Source organism: Leptonychotes weddellii, chromosome 8 (genome assembly GCF_054177405.1).
Source record: "Leptonychotes weddellii isolate Sample4059 chromosome 8, ASM5417740v2, whole genome shotgun sequence".
Taxonomy (NCBI): domain Eukaryota; kingdom Metazoa; phylum Chordata; class Mammalia; order Carnivora; family Phocidae; genus Leptonychotes; species Leptonychotes weddellii.
Genome location: NC_138376.1, coordinates 61,494,246 through 61,512,780, shown reverse-complemented (window position 1 = coordinate 61,512,780; position 18,535 = coordinate 61,494,246). Strand labels below are relative to the sequence as shown.

At 37.3% G+C, this 18,535-nt stretch overlaps 1 protein-coding gene across 4 annotated transcripts in view; it reads left to right on the top strand.

Moving 5' to 3' along the window:
- The window catches only part of UBE3D (ubiquitin protein ligase E3D), a 144,178-nt gene that overhangs the window by 89,990 nt on the left and 35,653 nt on the right, over positions 1–18,535 (top strand). The window contains exon 10 of one of the 4 annotated variants that reach the window (XR_014147784.1): positions 6,891–6,989. The exons of the other annotated variants lie outside the window; for them this stretch is intronic. The gene's annotated coding sequence lies outside the window, so the exon portion shown is untranslated. The remainder of the gene's footprint in view (positions 1–6,890; positions 6,990–18,535) is intronic. 4 annotated transcript variants of the gene reach the window in all.

Here is an 18,535-nt window from a genome sequence, read left to right as displayed (position 1 = left end):
TGACCATCCGTGGCACCGGTCTATACTCTGGGGAGCTGCTAGACTTGGGTTTGGGGAGCTTGACTAGGCTGGGGGTGCTCTGCCTTTGGTCTCACTGAGAAAAGCAGGAATTACGATTTGCCCCAGAAAGTCAATAATAATATCTCTTGTTTTGCTTGTTTTTGACACATTTACCCCCGTCGCCCAACTTTAAAGGAAATGCATACTCATGGCAGAAAATGTGGTATGGGTTTCATTAACACAATGATACGTATTTGCACTTGTAGCCTACAGAGATAGAATCTTAAAATTAAACCAACTACTGCCTAGCCCAGTTCAGTCCATCTGTCCTTCCTGACATGGTGGGAAGAGAAGGCCTGATGGCAAGGCCTGGCAGGCTCTAAGTAACCTTCGTGATTTGAGGGCACTCCCTGTCTCTGTACCTCTAATTCTGAAATGGGTGTGGGGAGGGCTAGAAAACAGATAGGGTCTGTCTAATTCTGTGATGATGGGATTATGGCTGGTTTTGATTCTTATTTGTCAGTATCTATGGGAGGTTTGTTTGAAATTCAGGTTTCTGAGTCAGTAACCCTGGAGGAGAGCCCAGGAATCTGCATTCCAACAAACATCCAAAGTGTTTCTAATAAAGGTTTTCCAGAACCAAGGTAAAAATCACTTACATGATAATAGAATATACTCCCAGTAAATGTTAAGGAAAAAAATCTTTTAATTATGATGAAAACCTGGTCACTAGCTCAAATAGGTTATTTTCCTCTTGTCGTCACTTTTCATTATTAATCTGCACTTAACACAATCCCTGACTATTGAAGTAAAGTGAATCAGTGTCATGAAGCTTTTATTTTTTCTTTCCTTTTTTTTCCTTCTACCATGACCTCTCCCTTTTACACTCAGGTGCTTTGTAGAATCCAGGTGTTGGTTACCTCTGTAAGTCATCTTGCTGCCATTCAGGATGAACACCTAGCATCCCAGTGTCTCCCAGCCTGAGTTTCTTCCTTCCCTGGGGGATGTACAACCTCTGGAGTCCTCTCTCCCTCTCACGGCAAGTCTGGTCTGTTAGGACAATCGCTCTCCCTGAGGTAGGACACTCAAGGTGTCGTGTAGTCTTAGATCTGCCACCAACTGGACTTGTGACACTGGTCTAGTTAGGTAACCTGTATGGGTCCCAGTTCCTTTATCTGTACATTAAGGAGATTGGATTAGATTATGATGTTCCTTTTAAAGTAGATGCACACAGAGTCATTTTGTCTGTTCCCAGCTGTTCCTAATTTATTCACCAAGGCTGAATAATATAACTTTATTCCTTAAAGGGACTAGGTTTCTCCTGAATGTCTTGAAAGTGTTTAACTGAAGAAAAGCATAGATAAAGCCACATTATGTAGTTTCTTTTTTCTCTCCAAGAGAATGGAGTCCATGTCACAAGACCTTCCTAACAGCCCCAAAGAAGGGTCAGGAATGATGAGACTAGAGTGCTGCCTGGCCTTCGGCTCTTCCTGTCTGAGAGACCCAGGTCATTACTTCATGGGAGGACCGCCGGCAGATGGGCTGTCTGTTAGAGAAAAGGAAGGGGAAGAAAGCTGGGATATGCTCTGGACAGCCCTTCCCCCCTCCCTCAGTCTTTTTCTGCTTTCAAGTTCACCTCCTCTGTCCGACTGTGGATCCTGGTGCACACTGAAACATTTGTGACTTAAGGATTTTCCAGTGCTTTTGTATTTGCGTTTATTTGCAAATATGGTTATTCCAAGAAAGTTGTCTAAAATGTGAACCTTTCCCCTTGCCTGGAGCTATTAAGGAGAGGACTTGGTTCTTTCTCACACATTTAGCACAGCTGTGGTTCAGTCAGGTGGCTTCCTGGTGGCAGGTCTTGCTTCCTTAAAAAGGCGGCTAAAGATATATGTCTGCTTTTATTTTTTTTAATTTAATTTTATTATATTATGTTAGTCACCATACAGTAGTACCTCATTAGTTTTTGATGTAGTGTTCCATGATTCATTGTTTGCGTCTAACACCCAGTGCTCCATGCAGTACATACCTGCTTTTAGAAATAAAATAGCATCACAATTGAAATGACTGGACTTGCTCCTCCCATGGAGGAAGCCACTCTGTTGTTCACAGGAGCTTTGCTGGCTGGAGGGGGAAACAACAGCCTGGGACTGATGCCAACCTTCAAGGGAATGTTGGATTGGAAGGTGTCACTGTTCTGAGCCTCCACCGAGAACCTCTCGTGAGCCCGCCCAGCAACAACTAATAGCTTCAGCAAAGTGAAGAGATGTAGAACAGGAAAGGTGTTGGGGAACCAAGCCAAAGGGACCATGAGAAATGAAATGCCTTTCCGTCCTTGCCCTTCTAGACCTGATAAGTGACACAGTGGGGAAAAGCCCTGGCATGGAGGTGAGAGATGGGTTTGGGTTCTGAGCTGCTTCACCTGCATCGATGTGACGGGGTACACGTCACTCACCTGCCTAGATCTCAGGTTTCTCAGAAATCCACTGATGCTAAGTATCAGTAGTTAAAGGATTCACAGTACTGTGAAAGCTTATGAATTAAGTTCACCTGAAGAAGGAAGACTGGCATCTAATCTAAGGCTCGAATCCCTTTAAAGATAAAGACCAGGCTGTTGCTTCTTACTAGGTTAGAAGCTGGGAATGATGGTTGCAGAGGACTGATTATGTTGGAATGGCAGGGAAGGTAGGTCTGTAGCTTCAGCTGGGGCTTCATGCGGTTAATATCTGCAGTTGGCTTTCAACAATATAGGGCAGTTGGATTAATCTGTAGCATACAAAAGGGTTCTGGTGCATTGTCCGAAGCTATAATAAAGGAACACAAACTAAACTGGAGTAAAGAATTAGCTGAGGGCCACCTGGGTGGCTCAGTTGGTTAAACGTCCGACTCTTGATTTCAGCTTAGGTCATGATCTCATGTTTGTGTGATCGAGGCCCACGTTGGGCTCCATGCTGGGCATGGAGCCTGCTTTAGATTCTCTTTCTCCCTCTCCCTCTGTCCCTCTAAAAAAAAAAAAAAAAAAGAGCTGAGCAATATTTAGGTGCTGGTGCCTTTTCTTGTCTCTTTAGAGCTGTACATACATAGTTCTTTATAAACAACTGCATTTGTCCATACTTCCAATGTTTCTGACTCTCTTCCTTCTGGTCTTAAATTATTATTTTCTTCTCATTTAACTTCAGCTTGAGTATCATTTGTAAAGGGAATAAACATTTGAGACATTGTCCATTTGAACTATCAGCTGCTTTTCAGAAAGTCTTGCTAATATACTAATATTTTTAGCAGAAATCAGAGCACTGCAAACAGAAGACATAGTTCTTAATATTTTTATTTTAAATAGATTTGTTAAATCTGCCTACATGATTGTAATTTCTAATATAGTGGGAATGATGTATACCATCTTTGTATATGTGAGTGTGATGAGAGGAGTATGCATTTTTTTGGTTGTCATACTTTTCTTCCTTTTTTCTTATTTCTTATTCTCTTGTTATCTTGATTTTTTTCATCCTTTTAAAAAAAAATTCTCTGCTGTCTTGGAAGCAATAGTGTGCAGGGTTTTTTTGTAGTGGTTGCTCTTAAAATTTTAAAATACATAGAATAGAAAGTTTTCTAGCAAAAACAAAATTGTTCAATATCTTTACCTTTTTCAAACAGGCAAGAATTTTATCAATATTTTATCTATTTTTTTATTATTGACATATAGTTGACATACAATGTTATTATGTTAGCTTCAGGTATGCGATGTAGTGATTCAGTAATTCTATACAGTACTCAGTGCTCATTACAATTAAGTGTAGGCACCATACAAGGTTATTACAATATTATTGACTATGTTCCTTATGCTGTACTTTTCATCCCTGTAACTTACTTATTTTATAACTGGAAGTTTGTTCCTCTTAATCACCTTCACGTATTTCGCCCATTCCCCCCAGCAACCATCTCCCCTCTGGCAACTACCATTTTGTTCTCTGACTTTTAAAAGTCTGTTTTGTGTTTGGTTGTTCATTTGTTTTGGTTTTTTGGATTCCACATATAAGTGAAATCATACAGTATTTGTCTTTCTCTGTCTGACTTATTTCACTTAAAATAATCCCCTCTCTTCCATCTACGTGATTGCAAATGGTAAAACCTCATTCTTTTTGATGGCTGAGTAATATCCTGTTGTATGTATAAACCACAGCCCCTTTATCCATTCATCTGTTGGTCCCTTGGGTTGATTTCACATCTTGGCTATTGTAAATAATACTACAATAAATACAGGGGTGCATATATCTTTTCTTATTAGTGTTTTTGTTTTCTTTCAGTAAATACCTAGTATTAGAATTACTGGATCATATGGCATTTCTAGTTTTAATTTTTTGAAGAAACTTCATACTGATTTTCACAGTGGTTGCACCAATTTACGTTCCCACTGATAGTGCAGGAGGGTTCCTTTTCTCTATATCGTTGCCAATACTTGTTATTTCTTGTCTTTTTGATATTAGCTGTTCTGAGTGGTGTGAGGTAATGTGTCCCTATGGTTCTGATTTGTATTTTTCTGATGATTAGTGATGTTGAACATCTTTTCATTTGTCTCTTGGCCATCTGTATGTCTTTGGAAAAATGTCTATTCAGATCCTTTGCACACTTTTTAAATGGATTGTTTGTTTTTTTGAGTTCTGTAAGTTTTTATGTATTATGGATATTAACTCCTTATTGGATATAAATACCTTCTCCCATTCAGTAGGTTGCCTTTTTTATCTTGTTGGCTGTTTCGTTTGCTGTGCAAAAGCCTTTGATATTGATGTAGTCCCAGTAGTTTATTTTCACTTTTGTTTCTCTTGCCTGGGGGGAGATATATCCATAAATATACTGCTAAGAGTATGTCCAAGAGATTACTGTCTATGTGTTAAGAGTTTTATAGTTTCAGGTCTCACATTTAGGTCTTTAATACATTTTGAATTTATTTTTTAAAAGTCATAAGATAAGTATTCCAGTTTCATTCTTTTGCATGTAGCAAAATTTCCACTTTTTCCAACTCCATTTATTGAAAAGACTGTTTTCTCCACTGTATATTTTTGCCTGCTTTGTTGTAGGTTAGTTGACCATTTATGCATGGGTTTATTTCTGGGCTTTCTATCCTATCTCTATGAGTCTGTTTTGGTGCCAGTACCATACTGTTTTGATTATTACAGCTTTGTAGTGTATCTTGAGATCTGGAGCTGTGACACCTCCAGCTTTATTCTTTCTCAAGATTGCTAAGATTACTTTGGCTATTTGAGGTCTTTTGTGGTCCCATACAAATTTTAGGTTATTTGTTTTAGTTCTGTGAAAAATGCTAAGAGTATTTTGATAGGGGTTGCATTTAATCTTTAGATTGGTTTGGGTAGTATGGACATTTTAACAATATTAATCCTTCCAATTCATAAGCATGGAATATCTTTCCATTCATGCCATTTTCAGGGTTTTTTTCATATTGCCTTCTAGTTTTCAGAGAATAGGGCTTTCACCTTCTTGGTTAAATTTATTCCTGAGTATTTTAATCTTTTTGGTGCAGTTGAAAATGGGATTGTTTTCTTAATTTCTCCTTCTGCTACTTCATTATTAATGTATAGAAATGCAACAGATTTCTGCACATTGATTTTGTATCCTGTGACTTTATTGAATTCATTTATTAGCTCTAGTAGTTTTTTGGTGAAGTATTTAGAGTTTTCTCTATTATAGTATCGTGTCTCCTACAAATGGTAAAAGTTTACTTCTTCCTTACCAATATGGATGCCTTTTTTTTTTTTTTTTTTTTTTACTTATCCGATTGCTCTGGCTGGGACTTCCAGTACTATGTTGAATAAAAGGGACAACATCCTTGTCTTGTTCCTGATTTTAGAGAAAGCTTTTAGCTTTTCCCCATTGAGTATGTTGTTAACTCTGGGTTTTTCGTATATGGCATTTTCTTATGTTGAAGTATGTTCCCTTTAAGCCTACTTTTTTGAGAGTTTTTATCATGAATGAATGTTGTATTTTGTCAAATGCTTTTCTGCATCTATTGAGATAATTGCATGATTTTTTTTATCCTTCTTCTTGTTAATGTGATGTATCACATTGATTTATGAATATTGAACCACGCTTGCATCCCTGGAATAAATCCCACTTGGTTGGGTGAATGATCCTTTTAATGTATGTTGAATTTGGTTTGCTGATATTTTGTTGAGAGTTTTTGCATCTATGTTCATCAGGGATAATGGCCTGTAGTTCTCTTTTTCTGTAGTGTCAATGTCTGGTTTTGGTATCAGTGTAGTGCTAGCCTTGTGGAATGAATTTGAAAATTTTCCTCCCTCTTCTATTTTTTGGAATAATTTGAGAATAAATATTAATTCTTATTCAAATTTTTGGTAGAATTCACCTATGAAGCTGTCTGTCCTAGACCTTTGTTTGGTGGGAGTTTTTTTATTACCAGTTCAATTTTGGTGTTAGTAATTTGTGTATTCACATTTTCTATTTCTTCTTGATTCAGTTTTGGAAGGTTGTATGTTTCTAGATTTATACATTTCTTCTAGGTTGTTCAAGTTCTTGGCATATAGTTTTCCTTGTATTCTCTTGTAATTCTTTGTATTTTTGTGGTTTCAATTGTTATTTCTACCCCTTTATTTCTGATTTTATTTATTTGAGTTCTCTCATTTTTTCTTGATGAATCTAGTAAAGGTTTATCAATTTTGTTTTCATTGATCTTTTTTTCTATTGTTATTTTCATCTCTATTACATTTAGTTCCATTCTGATCTTTATTATTTCCTTCCTTCTACTAACTTTGGACTTTGGTCATTCTTCTTTATATTGTGAATGGTATTATGCTTGATGACATCACAGAGGTCCCCTAACCTCTTCTCAATTTTTATTATTTTTTCTTTTTACTATGCAGCTTGGTTGCTTTCCATTACCCTGTCTTCTGGATCATTGATTCATTCTTCTGCATCCTGCAGTCTGCTGTTGATTCCCTCTAGAGTATTTTTCATTTCAGGTATTGTATTCTTCAGCTCTGTTTCTTTTTTGTATTTTTTATCTCTTTGTTGATGTTCTCACTGAATTCATCCATTCTTTTCTCAAGTCCAGTGAGTATTTTTATGACCATTACTTTGAACTCTTTATCAGGCATATTGTTTATCTCCATTTCATTTAGCTCTTTTTCTGTGATTTTTGTCTTGTTCTTTCATTTGGGACATATTCCTCTGTCTCTGTATTTTGTCCAACTCTGCGTTTGTTTCTGTATATTAGGTGAGTAAGCTACATCTCCTGGTTTTGAAAGTAGTGTCCTTGTATAGAAGAGATCCTCTGGTGCTCTGTAGTGAAATCTCCCCTGGTCACCAGAACCAGGTGCTCCAGTGGTATTCTCTTTGTGGGCTGTGTCTGCCCACCTGTTGTGGTGGAGCTGCAGTTGCCTTCAGCCCTGCAGGCTGCAATAAACTGATTTGCCTGCTATGGGCACACTAGGCATGGTTTACTCCCTACACTGTTGAGAGGACTGGCTGTGACAGCAAGGGCTCATTGGTAGGTTGGGACAGTGCTCAGCCTGGCTCTCTGCAGTTAACCTCTCTGCCACAGCTGCAGGTGTACAGAAGGCAGGGCTTACTCCCTGCACAGGAAGCTGAGAGGCCTGCCCGGCTGCTGGAACTGTGGGCATCCTGGTCTGTGAGGTTACCTCCCCTGCCTTCCCAGGGCACAAGTCACTTTGGAGGTGGATCTGCTAGGGAATGCCAGGTGGGGCATTTGGTGCTTGCAAGGTAGATGGAGAGTGTTAGAACTGGTTTCTGCAAATACCTGGCTATGTAGGCTGGGGGAGAGCAAGAGAAATGGCCCGTGCCTAGAGAAGTCTCCTTTAGATTGCTGCCCCTCCTGCATGGATGTAAGATTAGTCTGTAAATCTCATTCACCTATACCCCAGGCACTTTTCAGACTGCTGCTTCTCTGCTGTGTCTCAGGCCGAGTTATTTAACATGAGCTCTCTAAGGGTGGAGACTCAATTTCATTGCACCCGCTAGCTCTCCTGGAGTTAAGCCCCACTAGTTTTCAAAGCCAGATATTATGGGGATTCATCTTCCCAGTGCAGATCCCCAGGATGGGGGTGCCCAGTGTGGGTCTGGTCCCCACTTCTCTGTTTGTGATGCCCTTCAGAGTTTGGGTAGTCATCTAGGGGTTTGGTTCCCAACTGTGTGTCTGCCCCTCATACCCTTTTCTCTGTGGCCTTCTCTCTGTGACGAGGTGTGGAAGGTCTTTTCTGCCAGTCTTCGTTTTCAGAGTTAATTGTAATGGATGTACTTGTCTTGGTGTATCTGTGGCACGAGGTGAGCTCAGGATCCTCCTACTCTGTGTCTTCCCCAACATGTTCCTTAACTCTCTGTTAAGCACATTATTCCCCTCACCCCACATTTTCCCCATTATTGTCTACTGTTTTTGTTTCACTTAAAAACAAATAAATTAGTTATTAATTTAAAGTATTTTAATGTTCATTACATACATATCAGTTGTTATGCTTTTTGTTTTTCTCTTGCATCCCATATCCTGTAGTATTCCTTCCACTGACAGCCTATGAATAGCACACTTTCTTAGTCTTTCTATGTCTAAAATGTCTTTATTCTGTTCACAGTCTTGAATAATGACTAAGTTAGGTATAGAATTCTGTACCTCTTTTCAATTTGAAGATCTATCACTCATTGCCTTCTGCCATCTATTTCTGTTGATAAGACAGCTGTTGTAAAATTATTTGCTTTTCCTCTGAAGATAATCCATCCTTTTTTCCCTACCAGTCTGTAAGAGTTTATCTTTGTGCTTGATGTGCTGTAGTTTTATAGTGATGTCCAAGTGTGGATTTTAAAAAAATTTTTTCTACTTAATACTCTGAGACCACTTCATCTGAGGACTCCTATCTTCAATTAGTTCTAGAAAGTTGTTAACAGTTGTATAGTTAAGTTTCCATTATCCCTCCCCTCCCGTTTCCTTCTTTTTACCTCCTATGAGGCATATATTGGAGTCTTTCAAGATATTCTCCTTTGTCTCTTAAATGTTTTTTCATATATATATTCCCTCAGTATTGGGTTTTCCAGTTCATTCATTCTGGTGTTTATCCCTATCATTGAGTTTTCTTTCAATGGATATATATTTTTTATTTCCAAGACACCAAGTCTTGGAAATCTTTCTGGGAATTTGAAATCAGCATGCTCTTAAAGTCTTTTTTATTTGTTCTGTTTTTCTAAATTTGTCTGCAGCTGCTTAATCTTCTAGTTGTTAATTTTGTGGCTAATATAGGGTCGATTTCTCATGTGTTTTAGAATTTTAGTGTCATCCTTGGCTTTCTATGACTTAACCCTGGTTTTCATATCTGTAGTAGGAGAATAACTACCCTTCCTGTCTGAAAGCACTTTGTAAAGAATAAAGGCAAGATCTGGCCATTTTGATAATTAATGTAATTGGTATCACATTTTACCACTACTCTCTATCTTTGAAGTCAAATTTGTTGAAGATGGGTGGGTGGCATGGGGAGGAAATGAAATATGTTAGGTCATGATAGAAGTACACACCCCCAGATTTTTAGTTGTCTGCTAAATGTTGTCAGCAGTTCAGGCCACAAATTGCAGAGTAGTTTCTAGAAGCAAATGGATTGTGGCTTTGTTTTTACTTTTAGAGTTGTATGAAATGGAAAGGAAATTGTGTTTAATGACAGTAGAGCTAGCTCAACCATTTATATTTTCAGTTTTTCTTGACTCTGTTGTTTCTTTTTTAACCCAGTAATAGTGTCTACAATGTACCTTGCTAGTTAGTGTTTAGGTGCTTTTAAAAATCCATTTAAACTAAACTTGCTCTGGATATACAAGAGTTTCTTATATTACGTCTTTTTAATTATTACTTTCATTTCGTAATGTCGAGGGCTTGGAGAGTCTCACTGTGGATATGATGCTTTCTATCAGTTTTATAAACCACTTGGTTTGCGTCCTTCCCTCCCTCCCCACCCCCAAAACAGAAACAGAAACAAAAACTGTGCCTTGGCAGGTGTTGAGAGTCAGTAAAGAAGTCACAGCCTGAGTTTGACGCTGGATACACAAAATTAAACATTTTCTTCTCATATTGCGGAGCGTCAAAATGTTCTATACATTTTCCAGATAGCAGAAAACAATGGTAGCTATGTAATAATCAGTCTCAAAAACTGAAAACAATATGAAACAACTTCCCAATTATGAAACCTCTCCACACATACTTGGAGACAGACAATGCCAAAAGTGCAAAATAACTGTGAGTAAATAGGAAAAAAAAATCAACAAGTTCTGGTGTTCAGTTCCTTATACTTCCTTTCCACCTCCACTCTGCCATAAGGCTTTTTGTGAGCAAAAGCAAAAAAAAAAAAAAAAAAAAACTGCAAGGAAGACAGAGAGGCTAGCAAAAGTGCCTAAGGGTGATTTTGAATGGCCACTAGAAAAGTTAAACCCATCCTAAATTTTAAAATGCTGGAAAATTGTCCAAGCAGATAAGAGCTTGGAGTGTAGGGAAGAGATTTTAAAGTACATGTGATGTAAAGGGTCAGGTGACATACAGGACCATGTATAACATTTTAAAAGACAGGCACAGTTTAAAAGGGTAAGCATTAGTTACTGGAGCAGTCTTTCTTCTGGAGGAGGGGGGGGAAGGCAAAAAAAAAAAAAAAAGAAGTGCTTTTTAGCAATTACATGAAGGAGAAAAGAAGAAAAGTGGTTTGAAGGTGGGGGTGGATTTAGGGTTCTCTAAGACAAAGAGAATCATATAATCAGGACTTACAGCTCTTTTCCTACCACCAAAACAAACCCATTGACAGAAAAACCCACTAAAGTACCTGGGCTTTGCTAGGCTGACAGAAAAGAGCTCCTTTCAAAATAGGGATTTAAAAAAAAACACTCCAATATCATAAAAATGAGAATAAGAAAGTCAGTAGAGAAATTTTGCAGAAAATCAGAAGACACAAAATCACAACCACCAATTCAGGAAAATCCTTCCCTGCAAAATGAACATGAAGCAAAAGAAAAGTGTAAGTTCACACTCCAGACAGAATTAAGGACATCAAGCATTTGAGGATATGAAAAACCAACTCTGAGTGAGAAATGCAAAATGGACAAAAACCAGGATAAATAAAAAAGGAGTTGATTGAACTCAGGAAATGGAAAGAAGAAGACAAAATGGTCTCAGAAATGAAGCATAAATTTAAAAGTGCCCAATTGAAAATAGACTCTAATGAAAATTTAATAAGGGGTTTGAAGATAGACAGGAAAATGAAAATGACATAAAGAAGAAAATAAGGGTCTGAAGGAGAGGCAGATTTTTACCTCTGCCCTCTTAGGGTTTTTTTGGCTGGCTCTGAGAAACTGACATAAGACAGATTAACAGGAGAAAGGCATACAAATTTATATAAGTTTTGCATGACACGAAAGTCCTCATAAGGAATAAAGACCCAAAGAAATGACCAAACCCACATTCTTTTATAGTTGGTTGAACAGAGAAGCAATTGGGAAAAACTATGTGAAGAGGCTAAAGGAAGATAATAATTATTTTATTTTTTTATTTTTTATTTTTTATTTTTTATTTTTTTAAGATTTTATTTATTTATTCACGAGAGACAGAGAGAGAGAGAGAGAGGCAGAGGGAGAAGCAGGCTCCCAAGGAGCAGGGAGCCCGATGTGGGACTCGATCCCAGGACCCTGGGATCATGACCTGAGCCGAAGGCAGACGCTTAACCATCTGAGCCACCCAGGCGCCCAAGAATTATTTTAACAACGTCTCTTTGCACAAAAATTTTTTTGTCTCAGCTTCTGGTCCTTCATAAAAATATTACTTTCCTTCTGGTTTAGGGAGGACATCTTTCACCTGGGAATTTCATATCCTACTTTTAAGAAAAACAAGGAAGGTCAATGTGTTTTTCCTTGATTTGCTGTTTTTCAAGGGCTTTAACTCAAAATAATTTTTATATTAAAGTGACATATTTGGAGTGCCTTATTCTGCCACCCTTCAGGTCCAAGAGAAATGGGAATGAAAGATAGGCAAAGAAGTCATTTAAAAAAAATTTTCAGAGTTCCGGAAACAAAACAGTGATACACAGCTAATATTTAAAACTATAATTTAAAAATAAATTATAGAAATAGAAAAAGACCTGAATCTACACAATGAGAGAATTCACTGGGTACTTGGGAAAATTAATGTAGACTGACCTGAGACATATCAGACTAAATCTCTTAGATTTCAGGGATAAAGATAAAATACTCAAGTGCTGTAGATCAAAAGACCAAATAACTTGCAAAGGCAAAATATTTAGACTAGCATGAAACTTTAAAATCTAAAATTAAGACAATAGTGGGGGCAGCATTTATTTTTTTTAATTTAAATTCAATTAATTGACATATAATGTATTATTTGTTTCAGAGGTACAGGTCTGTGATTCATCAGTCTTATATAATACCCAGTGCTCAGTACAACACATACCTTCCCCAGTGTCCATCACCCAGTTACCCCATCCCTGCACCTCCGCCCCTCCAGCAACCCTCAGTTTGTTTCCTGAGATTAAGAGTCTCTTATGGTTGGGGTGCCTGGGTGGCTCAGTTGGTTAAGCGACTGCCTTCGGCTCAGGTCATGATCCTGGAGTCCCGGGATCGAGTCCCGCATCAGGCTCCCTGCTCGGCGGGGAGTCTGCTTCTCCCTCTGACCCTCCCCCCTCTCATGTGCGCTCTCTCTCTCTCTCTCTCTCATTCTCTCTCTTTCAAATAAATAAATAAAATCTTTAAAAAAAAAAAAAAAGAGTCTCTTATGGTTTATCTCCCTCTCTGGTTTCATCATGTTTCATTTTTTCCACTCTTCCCCTATGATCCTCTGCCTTGTTTCTTAAAATCCATGTATCAGTGAGATCATATAATTGTCGTTCTCTGGTTGACTTACTTTTCTTAGCATAATACCCTCCAGTTCCGTCCACGTTGTTGCAAATGGCAAGATTTCATATTTTTTGATGGTTGCATTATATTCCAGTGTGTGGGTGTGTGGGTGTGTGTGTGTGTGTAATAGAATTTAAGCCACAGAGCATTAAACCTGACAAAGGACACTTTTTAATGCTAAAAGCCACTGTTTACCAATAAAAACAAAAAAGAGGAAAGCCTTTATACCTAGATATTAATAAATTCTCTTATTAAACAACTCCTGGGTGGAAGGGGACACATAAATTGAAATTACAGAGTTTTTAAAAAATGATGACAGGGTAGTCTTTTGTGATCGGCTTCTTTCAGTGAGCATAGTTTTCATGGTTTTTCTATGTCATAGCATGTATCAGTGCTTCAGTCTTTATTGCTGAATAATATTCCATTGTATGGCTATATCACATTTTATTTATCCATTCATCAGTTATTGGATATTTGGTTGTCTCTATTTTTTTGCTATTGTGAATAATACTGATGTGAACAGTTGGGTAGCTTTTTGGAAAAAGATAAAATTAGATCCATATGTCACACCATATATAAAAACAAACCCCAAATTAATTAGGGATGTAAATGTAACAAATGAAAAATGATAGTGGAAAAACTGGTGAAATTTGAATAAGATCTGTAGTTTACTCAATAATATTATACAAATATTAATTTCCTGGTTTTGATAATTACCGTGTGGTTATGTAAGATGTTAATATTAGGAGAAGCTGGTTGAGGTGCATATGGGCATGCTCTGTACTTTTCTTGCAACTCTTCCCTAAATTTAAAAATATTTCAAAATAAAAGTTTTAAAATATCAGGTAGCAAACCAAAAAAATAAAGTAAAAATATTCCCCACAAGATGGGGGACTAGACCAAGGCTTATCCTTAGAGCCTTAAGAAAGGAAACATACTGGTGCCAACTAGAGAAGAGAGGTGTTAGAGGCTGGCCAAGCTCTTTTTGAGAGTGGGGACCAGGAGGTAGCTGGTTACAAATCAAGAAGGCATCAGACTGAGGGCAGTTTACTTTATTACTATAATATGTAAGATAATATGTAAGCCTTGAGGTAGAGGTGGAAATTTTTCATGTATATACCATAGTTAATTGTCTTTCAGTTTGGCCACCATTTATTTCAGAGCCTTGAACTTGTAATGGTGTGAATTCACATTCTGAGGGAAGGATGGATGGAAAAATGCTGAGGAAGTAAATGTTGGTTATCTTCATCTTTTTAAAGACTCCAGGGTCTTCACATCAATGTTCAAAGAATAGCTGGTGGTGTTAAGGAGCTGGAATCTTAAGAAAATTGGAAATCTTCTGGTTTTTAGTTTTAGAAAGCCCATATCTAGGTCTTTAATTATAAAAAAGCTTAGCAAAAATGATATTTTCTCAAAAAGTATGAAGTAACCCTTTTTTCCCAAAAGTCTTAGTTCTACGATAAGATAAACAGTTCCATTAGGTCAGAATTTATCCAGTGTGATCAGGGCCCAAGGTCATGCAGGATAAATATGGCTATTGAAAAGCCACTCATTCCTATGAAGTAAGAAAATCCTTAAGAAAGCGTTTATTGGTTTGTAGGCTAAATGGACATCTTATGTTTCTCCATAAAAGGTTTGTTATTTCGGTGGTTCTGATTATGCCATTTCTGATTTTTATCATAAAATCAAGCAGGAATCATAGTAGGATGTTTTTATTATTTTGGTTGCCATTTTGGTGTTTTGGAATTATGTTTGAAATACTGCAAAATAGTTGATTAAATGAGATGTTTATAGTCATTACATATAAAGTTCAGACTAGGTTTAGTTATGCAAGGCTTTGTTACAATAGTGTCTCTATAAGAAAATCAAATTCATATTACATCACCTAACTTAGAGCTTTTTGTTCCCCCAAGAACATAATTTACCATATGTACAAAGACTGCTGCTATTTAGAGTCCCCTGGATATCTTTATCCAGCATTTTGTCAAAGGAGAAATTGCCTTATGCATAATCTGAAATAATTGAAATAATTGGAAGTATAATGAGAGCCAATATTTAGAAGCTCCCTTGTGTTTCTTTCTACTCTGTAAAATAAAATTATCACTGAATGCATTCATGTTTTAAGATTTAAGTGGACTTGGTAAATGAATCTTGTTTTCTAAATGTGCAGAGGGGCTAAAATAAGGTGGTTGGTCTCCTTAAAACAGGTGTTAAAAGATCTTTTAAAGTTTCCCAGTACATTTGCAAATTTACCATGATGAAGTGGCAATTTGCAATATAGAGCTGATTACAGAAATCAGGATATAGTTGAACTGTATTTTAAAAAATTCATATTATTTCCTGTTCCTCTGCTTTTTATGATATATGTAACATCATTAATAATGTTCTCAGATGTCCCTGAGAGATTTGTAGTCTTGTTTTGTTTTTAGTGATTGATAGGAATTGGCTTTGAAAAGAAAGTCATTCATATGTGTGGTTCCCAGGATCCATTTCAGCATCTGACCAAATTTCCATTCTTACTCACTTTTTATATGGATTTCATTCCATTTCTACATTTCAGTTTAGAAGTCACAGTAAAGTGAACTGAAAGGTCTGAAAAAGGGCTTGGGTAAAGCACACCGGGATTTCCCTGCTTAGGAAGTATTTTTGAAGTGTCATTGGATGTTTGTTTTATATCCCCTGTTGGGTTGTGTCAGGGGAGAGGTTTTATGTCAGTTACAAGATTTCAGACTCTGGAGTCAGAAATATGTGGATTTGAATGCCAGTTCTACCATGTGCTTACAAGTTGTGTGATCTTGGGGAAGTTTCCCCACCTGTAAATGAGAATTTCATCTCTACTTAGTAGGAACAAAGGACCAATCAGTCAGTGAAAAGACTAGTTATTTATTATATATTTATTATATTTTATTTATATTATATATTTATTATATTACTATATTTCTGTAATTTTGTGGGGCATCTACTGTTATTCCTCGTATTTTCTGGTTTCTTTGAAAACAACAGAATCTACCCTGGCTAGTTTGAGTGGAAGCAGAATTTATTAAAGGATATCTGGTAGTTACGTGTGCAGCCAGGAACAGAGCCCAGTACACCAACCAGGCTGTTTAAGGGAAAACATCACTACATCACTTATCCAGGAGACCCTACCATGCTACCCTCAGAAAGTCTGATACTTCCCTCCATGGTCACTGTAGGATGGATTCTCCATTATTTCCTTCTCAAGTTAGTTACTTCCCAAGCTAAGTGCTGAGCAGGGCATCTGATTGGTAGAGTCTGGTCCCATCATGCTATCCTGGCTTCATGGAAGGCCCGGGAAACAAGTTTTCTGGCTCTGACCTAGGAGAGTAGAACCAATAAAGAAAGAAATTCTTCAAACATTTCAAGGGTGTTCAGAAGGTGCTGGGCAGGCAGAAAATATGACAGCACTCCAGGGACATTTTTGTTACAGTAGATTGATTCATAAAGACTAAAATATATCTGAATTACAAGAAAGGTGACTTTGGTTTATTATTCCTTCTTCAAATCATGTATTTTATTTTTTAAAGTAGACTTTGTTTTCAGACATAACTGTATCATTTGCCCTTATCATTCAAATATTTGTCTTTATACATATAGGACATCTTGACTTTGTGGGCGTTAATCACAAAAGCTAAGCAAGCTAAAACCAAGGGGATAAAAACTCATCTTCCTTACCCCCCAAACTTCTGTTGGCTTTTAACATGAGTGCCATCACTAGCCAATTTGTTTCTCTGCATGGAAATATTGAAACTATTTCTCTCCTCCATGACATGGGAACCTGCCAGTTTTTCCTTTCTGATATTTTTTTTCCTTTAGACATCCTTCTTGTATCTTACCTACCAACCTGAAAATTATGTGGCTAAACTGGGTCTCTGTGAAGAAAATGAGCATGCTAGCATGGGGGAGGGGGGTGGTACTGGGATTCAACTAGAAGAAACAGGAGTCTTTTTTTTTTTTCTTTTTCAAGTATTTCTAATTTTACAAGAAATATATAATGATTGTTGGAAATTTAAAAACTAAAAGATCTAAAAGGAAAATGAATTTCCCAAGTCATATTCTACAGAGTTAGCATTTTGGTGTGTTTCCTTCCAGCGTTTTCTCTGCAGGCATGCTTGGGCGTAAGGAGGGCAGTTGTTTTTACAAAACCAGAATCAGGTTGTGTATAATGTTAAATCCTACTTTCTTCATTTATGTCATAAATAGTTTCTCATATCATTTAATAATAGCTAACATTTATTGAGTATTTACTATGTGGTAGTCGCTCTTCTGAGCACTTTATACATAGTAACTCATTTAATCTTCTCAAGAGTCCCTCTGATAAGTACTATTATCATCTACATTTGTTCCATAAGGAAACTGAGTCACAGAAATATTTTCAAAGTTGTCTGTGCTCACAAAGTGGGTAAGTGATAATGACTGTGAACTCACATTCTCCCTGGTATTCAACTGTGGGAGCTCTTTGAGGCCTGGGTTGAAAGTATGTTCCCGCAAGAAGGATTATTTGTGAAGTCCCATAAATAGTATGAATTCTATCCCCAAACATTCCTAAGAGTAGGCTTGTGATTAGGAATTCTCAGAGGTGCCTTTCCCTCCACCCTCCTTGCCAGACTCTGACCAAGGCTGAGGCAGGCAAATAGCCTCGTCTACTGTCTGCCTCTGGAAGGCAGTGTTTTTCCAATTCATTTACCATGGGGAAATGGCAGGGAAGGAGGGGCAGATATCTCAAGGGCTTGTGATCCAACCTTTTATTTTCCAGGGCTCCAGGCTTGTCCTCTGACCCCCAGCATTCCACAGGTTAAAGCTCATGCTCTAGTCCAGACCTTCAAGGATGAGCAGAGTCCTCTGGGAAAACTCTTTGTTCAGCCTTGGCTTTCCAAAGGGTTTCAGAATTCTTTCCTACCTCCTAGGATTCGGTTATTCTCCTGACAATTCAACTATGTACTTAAGATTTTTAAAATATTTATTCAGCATTTTTAGTCTTTTATACTGAGGGCTACTTCTGACCTCAAGTCTACCATATTGGAAGAAAGGGAGTACGATCTTTTTTTTTTTTCCTAAAAGAGAATATAAGTTTTCAATTTTATGTGGTAACTTCAGAAGTTAAACTTAGAGGTCAACTCAGTTTTCTAGATCACAATCTTGAGCAGAGAAATACAGTAAAAAGAAACAGTAACTACCATTTTGGATCTCTTGATAGTGTAAAGGGCTCTATGCTAAGTGCTTTGCAGGGATGATCTCATTTAAACCATCATCACTATTCTATAAGATAGATACTACCATTCCCATAGTAAAGATGAGGATGCTGAAGGTTCAGGTGATTTGCCTAAGATCACACAGCTAATAGGTAATTTATAGTACTAACCTTGGGTCATAAAGAAAAGGTTAAATTATGCTTGATAAAATCTTTTTAGGCTTGGTGCATTGCTGTTTTGAAAGACAGCAAAATGTGTAATATATCTTAAATTTCCATTTAAATTGTGTTGTTGCAGATCAGCGTGCTGTTATGTATTAAAAAGATAAGCATATCAAAGAAATACTGAAGGCAGTTCACCTTGCCTTCCTTACTCCTTTGCCTCCTCTAAGAAAAATTACTCTTAAAATACCTCCCAAG